The sequence below is a fragment of the Pteropus medius genome, unplaced genomic scaffold, assembly GCF_902729225.1.
Source record: "Pteropus medius unplaced genomic scaffold, Ma_sr-lr_union100, whole genome shotgun sequence".
Taxonomy (NCBI): Eukaryota; Metazoa; Chordata; class Mammalia; order Chiroptera; family Pteropodidae; genus Pteropus; species Pteropus medius.
In genome coordinates, this window is record NW_024349800.1 from 48,763,791 (window position 1) to 48,778,578 (window position 14,788).

General features: G+C 53.3%; 1 long non-coding RNA gene across 2 annotated transcripts; it reads left to right on the top strand.

Annotated features, from left to right (window-relative positions):
* The first annotated feature begins 6,353 nt into the window (after window positions 1-6,353).
* On the top strand, window positions 6,354-14,241 carry LOC120621821 (uncharacterized). 2 transcript variants are annotated; one of them, XR_005658304.1, is made up of 2 exons: window positions 6,354-6,830; window positions 12,634-14,241. It is a non-coding gene; the product is annotated as an uncharacterized LOC120621821 (long non-coding RNA). The 2 variants fall into 2 exon arrangements; XR_005658305.1 differs by having other exon boundaries at window positions 6,354-6,713.
* The last annotated feature ends 547 nt before the right edge of the window (window positions 14,242-14,788 follow it).

Here is a 14,788-nt window from a genome sequence, read left to right on the forward strand (position 1 = left end):
TAATACGCATTCAGCATCTAGCAAGCGACTGTATCAGAATCCTCATTTTACAGATGAGGAAACTGAAGACCAGAGAATCTGACTCACCTACAGCAACAGAGTTAGTGTCAGAGCAGGATTCGAACCCACATCTGTGGAGCCCCAGTACCTGTGCTTTGTCCGCCACCCCCCCCCCACACTCCCCACCCCCCATGCAATGCACAAGTATTTCCTGAGCGTCTGGGGTAAGCCCAGCACTCGGCCGAACTTGGGGATGGGGTCGGGGAGCACAGCTGAGCCACAAAGACGGGGCACATGACTGGAATCTCTATCTTGGTTTGACCACGAACTCTCAAGGGTTTCATGCGAGTTACTTCACCTCTCTGGGTCCCAGGTGCTTCTGGTAGAAAACAGGAATAATAGTAGTTCCCACAGAGCGATGTGGGAAAGAGCAAATCGGGAAATGCTGGGGTCTCAGTGGGTCTCCCAGCCCCACTGAGGTCTTCCCAGGATCAGTGTGAAGCCCCATGCCGGAGTCCGGAAACTCTCCCCAGGATTTCTGCAGGTCCCTCAGGGTGAGGCCTCAGCTCTGGGCCCCGCCTCTGCGGCCACCTCTCTCCCCTCCACCCTGCGGTCACCCAAGCGTGTCGTCTGTCCCTTCTTCTGCTTCCATCGAAACTCTCTCCCACTCCTGGAGGTGTGGAGGTGGTGGGGGGTGGGCAGAAAGGCAAGGAGCTTCCTCTGAACAGAGCAAACACCCTTCGCCCTTCTGTCACTTCGCTGCTGGGAGACTTTCACCTGCCCTTCCCCCGCACGGTCCCAAAGTCCCCGGCCTCAGCCTCTCACAGGCTTGGTGCCCCCTGCCCTCTCCACTCTCCCCTCTGCTTTTCCTCCCACTGTGCCCTTTCCAGAGCCTCCTCCCTCTGTGAGGGGCTAATCGGCTTCCCCGCCTCCTCCTGCCTGTCTCCCTCTAGATGCTTCTCTGCGCATCCAAGTCAACCAGGCACTCCAGAGCAAAACCACCTTCATCTAATGGAACTCCCTTCTTAGACAGCAATCCGGGTTACAAAAGAGTGGGGGGCAGGGGAGGCACAGGAGAAGTAATTCACCTTTCCCAGCACCAGCACCCTTTCTTGCCTGCAACCCGCCCTTAAGAAGTCTGTGGTCTGGTTGGTATAGTAAAACCTATTCTTGTGTTGTTCTCTGTTAAGACGCTTCGGAAATAAGATAAAATAAAATAGAGTTAAGGGCTTTATGTAAACTCAGAGACAGGAACAACTTAGGGAAAACAGGACAGCCAGCCTGGGCTCTTCCCCGACTGACGACTCACTGTGTAGACTCAGGAAGGTACCACCTCAGGGAACTTGACTTTCCCTTCACCTGTGATAGGGGGTGGGGCAGGACAATGACCTCAGAGGAGCTTATGGCTGCTCTTCCACTTCCTGGAGAAGCCCTGGGAGGGTTGACTGTGCCGACCCTCCAGCCACCGTGCACAAAGCAGCTGCAGGCAGAGGGGCTGGACACTCCTTAGGCAGAGGACTGTGGTTTGATCTGTGCAGGAGGAAGGCTGAGGAGGGAGAAGTGGGTCCTGCTTCCTGGCTCAGCCACTGACTGTTACTTTGAAGACAAGCTTCCTCTCTCTGAGACTTGGTTTCTCATCTGATAAGAGAGGGTTGCATGGCTTCTCAGGAGGGGCTGGCCTGGGGGCCAGCAGACGAGGCCCTGGGGCTGTGAGCATGTGCAGGAGGCTGGGGCTGGGACATGGGGGATCCCACAGCTATAGGAAGAGCTGCCTGAGGAGGCAGGGAAGACTCAAGAAAAGAGGCTTTAAAGGTTTAGCCAGCCTCCAAATTCTACCCTCCACACAAAGAAATCTCCCAAGAAATGAAGAAAAATGTTATAGCCCTGTAATGCAAAAGAGAAGCCATTGAAATGGTTGCCTACAGCACCCTGATCATTTGCTGCTGACTCGGACACACTCAGTGCCAGGCATCGGGCAAGGCCACACCACCAATCCCCATGACAGCCAGCCCGACTGTATCCCCATCGGCTTGGTCGTGGTGTTTCCATAGTGCTCTGATCCCACCCCATCCACTACCAGGACCCCCTCCTACAGACTCCAACAACTCAGACCACCAGGCCACCAGACTTTGCCCCATCGACCTTGGGTTTTGAATGAATGAGTAAATGAATGAATGAGTGAATGAGTCAATGTTTTCAGCAATGAACAGTTATCGGGTGCCAGGCCCCGAGTTATGCCCTGAGTGTGGTGGGCACCGAAATAGCCCACCAAAGTCCCCTTGGGTGAAGGGCTTGCTGCCCCAGCTCTGGGAGGGCTGGCCGCTCTCTGCCCCTTCAGGGATGGCCTCAGCCACAGAGAGATGCCTCTCCCAAGATCTCGCCCTTTCCCAGGGCGGCCCAAGGTCAGGGACGAATGGATGCAAAGGTCCAACTCAGAATGACTGGAGAGCAGTTCTATTTCCGGAACTTGCGTGGGGCTGTCAAGGGGCCTCCTTGCTGGGCTTCCCCTGCCCAGTCTTGTGTCTTTGCCTTCTTGTCCACAGACCTTGATTTGAAAGCCACTCCCTAAGAAACGTCCTGCTCGCTAACTCTGTCTCCGAGCCTGCTTCTGGGGAACTCAGCCTGCGACAAAGACGAGAGAGTGGCCCTTGTTCTTGAGAGCACCCAGTCTGGCTGTAAATAGAAACGGCAGCAGCCACAAGGATAACTACATAGTGCTTTCTATTGACCAGGCATCTCTGTACGAGTCAGGTCTCTGTCTGTTAAAAGAGACACACATTCAGATATTCTGTTAAATAAAATCGAGACGACATTGGCTCATGTAACTGACGTAGACCTCTTGCTTCAGCCACTGCTGGATCCAAGTATTGTCATCGTGCCAAGAGTCCCTGTCTGTGGCCCTGATTTTCAGTATTGGCTTCAGACTCAGGCACGGTGTCACCATTGGGTGGCTATATTAGTTTCCTATAACTGCCATAACAAATCACCATGAACTTGGGTGACTTAACACAACAGGAAGTTATCTTCTCACGGTCAGAGGCCAAAGTCTGAAATCGTGGTGTTGGCAGAGGGAGCTCCTTCTAGAGGCTCTGAGGGAGAAACTGTCCTGTGCCTCTCTCCTAGCTTCCGGCGGTTACTGGCAACCCTCGCCATTTCGTGGCTTGCAGATGCCTCTCTCATCTCTGCCTCGGTCATCATGTGGCCTGTTCCCAGGAATCTTTGTGTCCAAATTTCCTTCTTCTTCTTATGACACCAGACATTGGATTGGGATCTACCCTAATCCAGTATAGCTTTATCTTAATTTGCTTACCTCTGCCAAGACCCCATTTCTAAATCAGATCACATTCAAAGGGGGTTAGGACTTGAACATCTTTTGCGGGGGACACGATTCAACCCACAACTGTGGCTAAAGACTCCAGCTTTCCTTCTATCAGCCTAGCAAATCTGATAGAAATTCTCAGTAACTCCAGCCAAAGTCCCAAGTATGATTCTCACAGGCCTGGTTTGAGCCACCTGTCCATCCTTGTGACTGTCTCTGTGGCTAGGGCGATGGAATATTCTCATTGGCCAGGCCTCCCATGAAAACCAGGAAGTGAAGTCAGCCCCACTTGGACCACACGGCCAACAGAAATCTCAGGTGATATCACAATAAAAAAGACGAATGGACGCTGGGAAGGCAAAATAACAGGTGTCACTCAGCCTCCAGCACTCCCAGGAACCCCACACGGTGGGGCTTACTCCCATGTACTGAGTGAGAATGGAAGCTCAGAAAGCTTAAGTGACTTCTAGCTAGTTAACGGAATTAGAACTGTGCTGAAATATGAACCCAGGCCTATCTGGCTCCCAATCTGGGCTCTTTCCCAACAAATGAATGCTGAGTGTTCAGAGAATGTTCTCCGTCATGATGGGACAGTCGGGCAAAGCCTTGTGGACGATGGGATTTGGGCTGTTCTTGAGGGGAAGGAGAGGCCTAGAGCCAGAAGAGCCCAAGAACTTTGGTTGAGGTGGAGGGTTCTCTTGGGGCGGGGGTGAGGGGCGTGGCGTGGCCGGGAATGTGGCTGAGGCCAACTGCAAGGCCTTGAGACTCTTTTGTGGAGCCACTGAAGATTTATGAACCAGGAAGACTCAGTCCTTGATCAGCTCACAGGGCATAGTCTAAGCAACCCTTCAGGACACAGGGAAGGGAGGCGTGAGGACTGATTAGAGGGGCGAGGCTCGGGGCAGGGAGGCTTGTGAGGATGCTGTTGCCACAGTTCAGGCAAGAAGTGATAAGGCTGGAGAGGAGGGACTGGTAACTCTGCCTACCACCCACCCAACTAGCCCCAGGCCCAAATCCAACCCTGTCCCAGTTCAGCCCCAGTCCCCTCCGTTACCACCAGCCTCGCGATACCAGCCTGATAGGATGGATGGGGCCCAGGGCCAGCTGGGACTTCCCTCACACTCATGTCTGGCATCGGCCCTCAAAAACCCCTCTGGGCAAACCGTTCCGATGACCGGTGTTTGGGCAGATCTCGATGTGGACGAATCATTACATTCTGCCACCAAAGGCATTTCCCAACCGAAAGGGAGAGCTCTGAGGCCAGCTGCTGGACCAGCTTCTCTGCTGCCTGTAGCCGACCTGAGGAACAGGGATGGAGAACGGGGTGGGGTGGAGGGGTGGGCAGCCTCGGGGTCTCAGTGACGGTGTCCCAGGAGGGAAACACTTCTGCAGTGGCTCATAGCTGACACAGCAGGGGATTCCTCCTTCAAGGCCCTAAGCTGAGGATGGAAGCCTCCACAGGGCGCTCACCTCAGGGGCCCTGATTAGTAGAAGATGGGGGGTCACTAAGTGAAACCCTCAGGCTGCAGAGTAGTAGACTCCAGGGGCTCCTGAGGTGTTTTGTAAATGAGACATATGAGGCATACAGGTATGCATATAGATCCCAAATGAGTCCCCCTGAACCGACATGCACAGTTTTTTCATCCTATGCAGCTAAGATGACATATGCATATGATATGGATGATGATGAAGATGATGAAAGATGATGAGACATTTTTATTATTTATTTAATATTTTATATGACATTATGATGATGACATATTTATTATTTATTTATTTTATTATTATTTTTATTATTTATTTTTATTTGTTTATATTTATTTTTATTATTTATATTTATTATTTGTTACATTGATGCTATTGACAGAGCTATTATTTATTTTATTATTTATTGGAATATTTATTTATTATTATTTAATATTTATTATTGCTTATTTGATGACATATGACATGACATGTGTTAACACATTAATATTATTTACATATTATTATTTATACATAAAATGTATGGAGTTTATTTTATATGCATGATGTATTATTTATTTATTATTATTATATTATTTTTACATACATTTATTATAATATTTAATGGTTTTTTATTATTTATTTACTTAATATATTTTTATTATTATTTATTTATTTATGATGCATGGAAGACATGCAGAGATGTGCATATTCTAAAATGCCGCCGCCAACAACGTCACGTCATTACCAAATGCATAAGTGGGAAAAGTATACGGCGCTGCTGCAGGTAAAAGGCCATGGTGTGCGCAAAGCTCTGTGGTGGAGAAGAAGGAGCAAAAGGAGGGCAGGGGAGGGGGAGGCTCCATCCTCAGGTCTACCTAAGTCTAGGGAGGTGGCCTCAGGCCACACCGAGAACCACACACCCCTTTAGGGGTCCTGGAGGAGATGAAGGAGACCCTCCCTCACTGGGTTCCCTAATCTCCCCAGTGACTCAGCACAGAGAGCCTTGCTCACCTTTCCCTCTCCTGCCCGCAGAGGGGGAAGTATGTGGGCAGCTCTGGGATTTCTCAGTGACCATTTGCAGGCCCCCTCCCTGGGTACTTACTGCTCGGGCTGCTGGGAAGCTGCGCCCTGGAAGGGGGCTGACTCTGCATCAGAGGGAAGGCCTTTTCTTGCCTCAATGGCTTGGCTTTTTCCCAGAGTTCCCTCTGGTACCGGAAGCTGCCGCTCCAGCCCCCTGAGCATTTTCTCCTGGGACAGCTGAGAACATGGCTTTAGGGCAGCAGTTCTGGTTCTCCGGTCCCCCAGGCCTCAAGGGGTGGGGAGCAGAATAGAATAAAGAAGAGACTCCAATATTCTCAGGGGATGATTCAAAAAGGTAGAAGGGAGGGTGAGAGGAGGCTCTGCCTCTTGCATCGTTTAATGTCATTGAAAAAGATTGAACCAGGGAAATATATTGTCCTGAAAAGCTGGTGTGCTTTTTCTTCCTTTTTTTTTTTTTTATCAGAAAAGAGCTTGCTACCTTTTGGACAAGATGGTCAGATGAAATAGCTTGCTCAGCCCAAGGTTCTGGAGTAACCCTAGCCTTGTAGTCTTTATACCTTGCTTAAAAGCCTATAATATTTGTGCTTTCCATTGTGAGTCATCTCAAATCTTTTTGGAAACAGGCAGGATGGAATGGATGAATGAGTGAATGAATGAATGATAGCATTTACTGAGTACTCATTATGTGCCAGGCCTTGTTCTAAGCACTTTACGGCATTGACTTATTTAAGTCTCCCAATGACCTTATGAGAAGATATTATTAGCACTCCCATTTTATAGCCAAGGGACTAAAGCAGAGTGAGAACAAACGCTTACCCCAGGTCACGCAGGCTGCCGGGCTCCAGCATCCCCCTCCTTACTGGTACTATGCTGCCGCTGAGGAAGGGTGAGTGAAAAAAGCCCAGATGCACCACGGAGGGAGAATAATAGGGCTGGTGCTGGTAGCGATGGTGGTGGGAGCCCTTCACACCTGGCTGCTCCCAGCGCTCCTGCAGGCGCTCAGGTGAGGCAGCTCATGGGGTGGGGCGGGGTCCTTGGCCCTGGCTTGCTTTTGGCTGTGGATTTTTTTTGTTTGTTTGCCCCTACTCCGCTCATTTGGGAAACAGTGGGATTCAGGCATTTGAGAGGAATTCCCGTTTAGACACACCGTGGCTCTTCCTTCTGATGGTCAAAGCAGAGGATGAGCTCTGGGGTCGGGCAGCCTGGCCCCAGCGAGCCCCTGAGGGTGGGAGAAGTCAGGGTGGAAGGGCCCCAAGCTCTAGCGGTTCTCAGGGCTAGAAGATGGGGCACAGAACTCAAACACAAGCCACACTGTCCTCCCTGAGAACAGCTGGGGCAAAACCTGGTTCTCAGAGCTGGGAAGAAATCCAGAGACCATCTGATCTGATCTTTCATTTTACAGACAAGGGAGCTGACGATGGGGAAGGGAAGAGAATGCCCATGGTCCCTCTGGCACATGCAGAGCTGGCCCCTGGGGCCTGCCTCTCAGCGTGCCCTTTCCACTGCCCATGGCTCTTTCCTTAAAGTCTTAGCCACCAGGCAAGAGGGTTGCTTGCAAGAGAGACCCCAGAGCAGCTGGCGTCTGGTGGGGCCAGAGGGCTTTATGTCGTTCTGGGCCATGAGTCAGCAAAGCATCATTGTGACACCAACTCAATGAACTATGACTTTTGGGGTCAAGCAGTTGCTTATGACTAATCCTCACACGTCAGGTGCTGAGTTGGCCTTGGGAAAGTGGCAGAAGAGGCTGTCTTTTTTTGGCAGCTGCCCTTGGACTGCTGGGACCCTCCCTCAGCTTCCTATGCACACTCTAGTGCTCCTCAACCCCTGTGCTGGGGGAGGGGTCCTGGGCCCTGCGCTTGTAGCTGGTGATATCTTGGAAGGAAGCTGATGGTCGGTTCCTGTTATAATGATAACAGCTGTGAGGGGGAGGGGACGCCCCACTGTGAGATAGAGGGCATTGCCCTCCCGTCCGCTCATTGTGAGGTTGTAGGCAAATGCTTTCGCCTCTCCGGTCTCCTTAAAGTGAGGAGCTTGCGCTGGGTGTCTGTGTGTCCTCTGCACTCTGATAGTGGAGGACTAGAAGGTGCTGCCTCTCCCTTGAGGGATTTACATTATAAAGGAAAAGAGCTGAGAAGGGTGAGCCCCAGCCCAGCAGCCGCGACTCCAGTGGAGAAATGCTGGGCAGCGGGAGGCCCGTGAGAGGAGCTGGGCCAGCTTCCTGCCCTGAGCCCTTCGGTCCCCTTCCTGGGCCAGCGGTTCCTGCAGGACCTCAGAGCTGGTCAGAGCTGGATCTGAGGCCCTGCCCGGAGGTAGCAGGACTGTGGCCTGGGGCTGGGGCAAGTCAGTACGCATGTGTTTTGGTCACAGGAGCAGGGATCTTACACACCTGGGGGCATCACACCTGGCCTTACACGCCCACCCAAACACACCCAGCCACACTGGTAACTCCCTTTAGGCACTGCCTGCAGTGGGGGGTGTGGAGGCCCCTCCTGATGCCCCCAAACAGCTCTCTGTCCTCATTCAAGCTGTCTACTGGCCCCCACTACACAGCAGGCACCCACACCCCAACCTGCTTACCAGTCCACCGGGACCAGTGCTTGTGCCTACTCTTTGGACTCAATTTTCCCAGAGAAACCTGCTCAAAGCTGATAAAGTAAGAAATAATATTGAAGAATAGGGTTCGTTTTATGAAATCTCTTACCTATGAAGCAGGACATTGGATGGATGAAGAAACCAGCTTGCAGAGGGTGCCACAGTTAGCAGGTGGGGTTTGGGCTTGAACCTGGGAGCCCTCCACTCAGGCCTCAGGGCGGAGAGACACCCACCCTGTCCGCAAATAAACTTTGTAGTTTTGAGGTTGAAGGTACAGGGCCAAAGCCCACCAGCTTCCTCTCCCTCGTCTACACATGAAGATCAGGTCTGTTGAGAATCAAACAGTGTAATGGGCTTGCATAAACGATACTTATAACCAATATTATTATTATTTTTTTATTATTAACACCATTATGCCCACCACAGTAAACACGATCCTCAGCACCTCGGGTGCCAAGGCCTGGACCTAGTGAGTGGCCAGCAGTCACCCCGCCCAGTTGGCAACCTCCCCACAGTCCCCGGGAAGCCATCCTACTGACCTCTGACGTCCATCCTTTCTGGGCCTCTCTCCTTTCTCGTGGTTCCACATTTGAAAATCTCCCTCTGTCTTCCCAGTCACCCTCTGACCAGAACGTCTCGGGCTCTGTGCCCCTCCATGCACACGAGTGACTGTTGCTGGAAAGCAGACATCACTGGGACCCTCAGCCTCGTGGTTTCAGGCTGTGCGGTTTACCTCACGACGTCATTTTCCTTCCTCCAGATAAACCAGAAGACACTTTGCTGCTCAGAGTTTCAGCTGGTCCTGAGGAAATGGTGCCTGCACTGACTCATTTGAAGGTTCAGAGAAGGCAATTGGGCTGTGGCCTGGCTGGGGAAGGTGTCCCCAGGCTTGGCCCAGGGCCAGGCTGACCTGGGATGGCTGAAGGTGGCTCTCTAGCTCTGAGGACACAGAGCAGTGTAGGCTCAGCCAGGGATCTCTAAATGTAGGAATCAGGCACAGGCCGGGGGCTGAGGCCTTTCCTGGGAGCCCTTCTCCCGTCCTCTCCCCGAGGCTGGATTTCGTAGGCTCCAGGTGACAGAGCACCAGGCCCTGAGCCGCCATCCACGCAGACCAGGAAGACAGCAGTAGCCTGAGTTCAGGGTGACCTCCACTTCGGCAGACCAGGGCGTGCCCCCTCCCCACTCTCCTTTGCTGCCAACCAGACGAGGGCTGCGGTATGCCAGGGAAAGGGGCTGGGGAAGGGGCAGCTCGCATCTGTTTAATACCCACCTTGTCCCAGGCTCTGTTATTATCTCATTTAATGTTCCACCGACGCTTTGAAGTAGATAATTTATAGGGTGCTCAGTTGACAGATGACAGACCCAAGGCTCAGAGAGGTTTGGGACTTGCCCAAGGCCCCAGTTACCAATGGGCCTGGAATGCAGACACAGTCTGTAGTGTTCAGGAATGTTTGATGCATAGCGAGGAGCCAAGGTGCTACCTTCCCTCAGAGAGGCGGAGGTGTCCAGGGCTCACGGGGCAAGGCCATTTCCCCTCTGAGTACGAGTGCTTCCGCCCGGCCCCGACTGATCTGCGGCCTCCTCAGAAGGAGCCTGGATGTCAGGCTGGAGCTGGGGGTGGTCAGAGCCACACAGCCATCTCCATTCAGACAGTCATCTGCACACTGCTGGGGAACGTGTTGGCCCTTCTGCCTTCCCAGTGAAGCCCCATGTGCTTCCACTTGATCCAGATTCTCATAGACCTCTACCCTGAGCCCGTCATGCTCACTCTTCAGGGCACTGCAGGAAACGCAGACACAAAGACATGGCTCCCATTCACAAGGAACCTACACTCTTCAGGGATAATGACGGGGACAATGGTCACCACCCCTACTGCCACAGTGGTCACAATCATTGTGTTTACCCAGCATTACTGTGTGCCAAGCCCCATAGAAAGCGTGCCACACACGTCTCACTTAGTTCCTGTTAAAGTGCCCATTATTTCCATTTTATAGATGAGACAACTGAGCTTTGGTCTCTTGCCCAAGGCCACGCAGGTAGGATGTGGCAGAGCTGGGATTTGAATCTGGGACCATCAGATGGCAGGACCGCGGTCCGGATCACAGTACACCAGTAACTCAGACCTGACACTGGAGGACCCACGTTCCCAAAAGATGTGGAGAGCTGGGGATGCAGGGCAGCTGGGCCCCTTGCAGGGCAGGCAGGGCTTAGACTGGCCCATACGGGGCAAAGTTACTCCCAGAAGAGGTGCGTGGTGCAGGTGTGAGGAACAGCGATGAATCCCGCTGGGACGGAGCCAGGGCTAGGAAGGGCGTGCTGTTGGAAGGAGAGATCAAGGCGAAGTGGGTGCTGGGTGGCAGCTCCCACCCTGGTTCAGGCCTAGGTTCCTTGCAGGAGGCTGTGTCCTCAAGGTCAAAGGCCAGTTCAGGTGGGAGCTCCTGCAGCGCGGTGCCGCCCTTCTCTGCTCTGTGCTAACCACTTGAATCCCTTCCTGTGGTCCAGACGACTTCCAGGGACAGCCTTTGGGACTAAGCAGTCCCAGAGAAAAAGGCCCAGCAGCTCAGAGGTAGCAGGGTTTGTGGGCTGGGCCAGAGATCTGGAGACTAATCCAAGCTGATAGATCCCACGTGGGTGGTCTCTGGGAGAGCCTGGGAGGGAACCGGGAAGGGCTCTGTTTTTGGCCTGGGCTCCTGGAGCTCACTTAGAACAGGAGTGGTGTCTATGCTGCAGGCTGGGCTGGCTGCTGGGCCACCAGACCCCCCAACACTGTCCCCATAATCATTGCTGGTCATCAGGAGTCACTCCTAGGCAGCCACAGCTGCCTGCCTGCTCCCTCTGCCGAGGACTCCTGGGGACTGGGGCTGGGGCTGGGGAGACCTTTCCTGCACCCCTGGGATTCATTCCACAGCCAAAGCCTTGGGCAGCTCCTCTCTGCCCCCTGCCCTCAGCTCCCCTCTCCTCATCACCGTGTCTTCTGCTTCTTTATTACCCGGAGCTGAGCCTCATCAGCTAAGTGGCTCTTTAGGGCCCCAGAGTGGAGGCAGGCAAGACCCTGAGCTGGACTGCAGGTCCAAGGGTGACAGGAGGTGAAGAAGGGGCAGGGCCAAGGGCAGTGAGCCCTGAGAGAAGGCGCCGGGGACAGAGACAGTGTCTGAGCCCAGCTCCCTCTTGCTCACGCTCCTGGCAGGAGGCCCAGGCTCAGAGCTGGCCGCACAGGCTGATTCGTGACTGAGAAACCGCCTCCTGGGCCCTGCTCTGGGTGGGAGGGGCCTGGGAAAGTCAAATTGCTGGGCCTTCACAGCCCTGTGGGGCCTGCCCAGGCTGTGTGTGGCGGCTCGGGAGGCATGGAAAAGCTGTTTCTTCATTGAGCATCTGGGTGGAGATGGAGGGGATCAGCAGGAAAGCGTTTCCAATTATCCAGCCTTGGGCTGGCAGCCGGGGCCAGGGGAAGCGGATTTGCCTCCTTCGGTCCTTTAGAAGGCTCCTCGCTTTCCCTCCTGCGACGGCCATGAATTGACACTGCTCTGGGGGGGTGGGGGGATGAGGCGCAGTTTTCCCTATGGCCCTGCCATCTAGCTGCCTAGCTGCAGCCCCTGACTCTGGAAAGCGGGAGGAACAAGGCCGCGGGATACAGTTGCCATCCCCACAGCGGGCCTGGTGAGACCCACCCACAGGCCAAGCTTAGGTGACAGACACTGGGACCAATGACAAGACTCTTGGCTTCTCTGGAAGCCATCTGGCCCAACGCTCTGCATCCTGGCTGGACTGTCGTTCAAGATCTGCTCGAAAAGAGCATGGCACCAGGGAGGATCCCATCCCTGGGAGCCCCAGAGGCCGGGGCCTCATCCGTTCATCTCAGCAGCCTCCAGGGCACTGAACCCACAGTCAGGCTAAGTGTCCATTTGCTGAACTGTCTCCTCCTGCTGCGTGGGGCCAGGGATGGGCTGGGGCGGAGTGGGCCGTGCAAGCACTGACGGGGCAGAGGGGTGGCCTGGGAGTTGACGCAGGGGTGGCTGTTGAGCAATGACGGGGATTGAATGGGGGGCAGGGAGGATGGGTCCAGTAGGTGGATTTAAGAGAGATTTTGGAGGTAGAATAAATAGGACCAGAGACTGGATGGCTGTGGGGATTAGGGAGAGTGGGAAATTGGGGTGCCACGCCTAAGCCAGAGGCCTGAGGCCCTCTGGGCCTGTGCTCTCATCTCTCAACTCCAGGCGATCCCCAATCCCGACCACGTCCTAAGTGGGATGAATGAGGTCGTGTCTACTCAGCTCCAGTCACTTCACGGGGTCAGTCACATGCCTTCTCTACTTATAACTAAAGTCACGAAAAAGTTTAAATACACACAAAGGAAGAAAAAAGGAGTATCATGACCCCTAGGTCAGGCTGGCTCAGCAATCTCTTCCTAAAGGGCTCAGTCCTGTGTCAGGGACCAGTGAACACAGGGAACAGGGACAGGCTCTGTCCCAGCAGAGACTGACATGGAAATTGCTCAGGTCACTTCTGCGTGGCCACTTCCAGGAGAGGCGTCTGCCTAGACCGGCCTGAATCCAGGAAGACATGAAACCCTCCCCTGCCCCCCAGCACCCCCAGAATCAACTCGGTGGGGTTGGGAGGCCCTTCGAAGGGGCTCACGTCTGCTTCTGGCCCCTTTGTCGCTGTGCACCCTCTCTACGCGCCCTGCGCACCAGCCTGCTGTCGTGACCAGACCTGTCCTCTGGCCCGGAACACGCCTTCTTCTCCCTCCCTTCAGGGCCCTGCTCATCGCCTCCCCTGTGAAGCCCTGCCTGATCCGCCTCGGGTCACCACCGTGTTCTTGGCATAACCCCGCAGCCCTGCCGTGACGACTGTTCCGTGTGCTGCCCAGAGGGCAGGACTGTGTCTGCTTCGTCTTTGTGCCCCTAGTGTCTCATACACTGAAAGCCCTCTACAATGATGTTCTGTATGCTGGCTGTACGGCTGCGGGGCGGAAATGAAGGAGTGAATTCACGGGAGAACAAGTCAGTGGAGGAAGAGAAACAACTGAGAAGCTGTGGGAATGGGTGAATGTTCTCCCAGAGTTCTTCTCCGTCCATCTTCGGAAAGTGGAAAACAGATGGACCAGCGAAAGTGCTGGGGATGCTTCTCCCCTGGGCAGGAAAAAGGGTCTCCTGCCCCTTCTCATCAGCAGAGGCCCATCCTGTTCCGTCCTGTCCAGTGTCATGTGTCACTGGCCTTTCTGAACCCCCAGGGCAGGTTCCCTCCCTGGAGCAGGCTGGGAACAGGCACGAGGAGCTCAGAGCATGCCCAGACCCTGCGCATGTTGCTGGGGTCTGTTTGCACAGGGTCATCTGGTTTCAATCCAGTGAAATCTTAAAACTTTCCACGGGAACATCTTCTATTTTAAACGCCTTCCGGATGGGCTGGACAAACCCAGCCAGGAGGACTGTGAGCTCCTGGGCAGCTGCTGGGGGACTCGCCCTTCCACCCCTGCTGGCCCATAATAGCAGGAGCAGGCATGGCTGGGGGCTCCAGGACCTAGGCCCAGCTCCACTGTGAATTTGCTGGATGAACAAGGCCCTCCTTCCCACTGGGCCCCAGTCTTCTCATCTATACAGCGGAAAGTTAACAGCGGAGAGCAAGACCATGGGGGTTCAAATCCAGATGCCGCCCCTTATTTAACTCCACGACTTTGGCAAAGTTACTGTACCTCTGGGGCTTCCCTTTCATCATCTATAAAATGGAAATAAGCTGATTTGTTGAGATTGCAGTTGGCCATCCATATCTGCAGGTTTTGCATCTGCAGATTCAAACAACCGCAAATTAAAAATATGAAAAAATTCCCAGAGTTCCAAAAAAGCAAAACTTGAATTTGCCATGCGCCAAGCACTACACTGAATCCACGTGGATGAAGTGATGTGTAGGCAGACTCTGCTGTAGCCTATATGCAAATATAGGTTATATGCAAATACTCTGCCATTTTGTATAAGGGACTTGAGCATCTGCAGATGTGGGTGTCCTCTGGGCTCCCGGAACCCAATCCCCTCAGATACTAAGGTATGGCTGTACATGACTCAACCCCTGTGAAGTGCTTTGCAGAGAGGCGGGATATCACAAGGCCCATATTAAGTGCCAGTTATCACAGATCCATAATTTCTTATGTGACACCTTTGGCCATATGTGTTTCAGAGTTCATATGTTTTTGCATTTTTAGAAAGGTAATATTATACATATCACAATATCACATATAATCCAGTCAAGGTCTGGGCAGCACCCCATGATCAAACACATTAGAACTTCCTCATTGACACCGACGAATATTTACCCTAGGTAAGAAAAATCAAGGTTATAGGCAGCCTTACATTTGACCAGGTTTTGCTGCCAAATAAG